Genomic DNA, 1778 nt, shown 5'->3' on the forward strand with positions numbered 1-1778 from the left:
TTGTATTTTTTTCCTAATTAAATTAAACTGTGAATAATAATAAAAACATTTTAAAAATTACTTATTAAATTTTACATATATTTGATGACTAAGATATAAATTTAACAAAATTGGGGGAAAATAGCCATTAAAGAATTATTTGAAATAGATATTTTTTTTTCTATTTTTTTTATTAAATAAAATGTTATTGAAGTCACTGCAAAAATACTTTTCATTTATATCAAATATTATTATTATTATTATTATTATTATTATTATTGAATACTATAATATTGTATGAAAATGATGTACTCCAATAGCCGAATGTGGTGTGTTGAAAGTCCAATGTGATGCCTTAATATATTTTACTTCTTCCGGTCAAGATTTTATCCTTCTACTTGTCAAGTTTCAATTCTTTTCAAACAACTTTTTTATTTCCCCTCAATAATTGGTGCAATCTAAATGGTTTGGATTTATATCAAAATATCAATTAATTTTTCTTGAGAATGATATTATATGAAAATGATTTTACAGAAATCACTTTCATAGAGCTTTTATTTCACATGCGATCTTAGAAGATGTTAAAGCATGCGTCAATAATCGTACATGGTTTGGACTGATGTTATATAAGAATGCAATATAATGGAGGATTGAGAGGTATAAACAAGCGGAACAGTGCTAATCAGCAAAGGAAGAAATCCCCACATTTATAAAGTGTATAAATCTTCGGCTATGTTTGGTTCTCGAAAAATTTGAGGAAAAATGTAAAGGAAAGAAAATAAAGAGGAAAAATAAAAGGAAAGAAAAATCGAATGAAAATAAAAAATAAAGTTAAAGATGATAAATTATTTTTAATTGTTATTTCAAACTTATTTTATTTATTTTAACTCATCAATATAAAGATTAAATACTTTTAAAATGCATAAGTTTCTAACTAATTTTAATTATATTTAATTTTCTTTTGAATATTTTATAAGACAACTAAACATAAGAAAATCATTTTTCTTAATTTTTTTTTTTTTTTTTGTATTTTTCGGGAACCAAACATAACCTTCAAGAATATATTAATCAAAGTAATGATGAAAAGTTATAATAAAAGGTTTTTATTCTTTTTACGATTGATATTACATACATAATTTTTACTCTCTTTAACGAAATCCTAAATTATAAGAAAATAGAAATACACTAAGGATAAATTCATCATTAACATTTTATTATTCAAAAGACATCCCGAACTATGGAAAGTGACCATCTCCTTCCTTATATTTATTTTCATATCCTATTTATTTTTTTTACAAGCTTGTTAGGTGACAATTAGTTCTAAAAACACCAAAAACTGTTCTTAAAAACTGTTTTCCAGAATAGTTTTAAAAAACAACAACCAAACAGACCCTTAATTTCAATAATTTAAGGAAAAAGAAAGGGTTTGTAGGTGGGGGTGTGGTGGTTGGGTGGAACTTACCTTTGTGAAAATACAAAAAAACAGTTAAGAAAAAAAAAACAAGAAAAATAAATTATTCTTTGAATATTGAAAAAATACTGAAAACATCTTTTTATTGTTCTAAAAAAAGTGATTTTTGAGAACACGAAAAACATAAAAAAAAACAAAAACACACCCCCTTCCCCAAACAAATTTTTTATGTTTTTTGTTTTTAAGAACAGAAAATAGTTCTTGAAAACAGGAATCAAACAGACCCAACGTTATCTTACGTTTTTTTGGAAGAGTGAGAGATACAAGTAGAACAATTAAAATGGATAAAAAGAAATGAGAGGGAAAAAATGCTTTTGAAGGAAAATAA

The sequence above is a fragment of the Vitis riparia genome, chromosome 4 (genome assembly GCF_004353265.1).
Source record: "Vitis riparia cultivar Riparia Gloire de Montpellier isolate 1030 chromosome 4, EGFV_Vit.rip_1.0, whole genome shotgun sequence".
Lineage (NCBI taxonomy): Eukaryota > Viridiplantae > Streptophyta > Magnoliopsida > Vitales > Vitaceae > Vitis > Vitis riparia.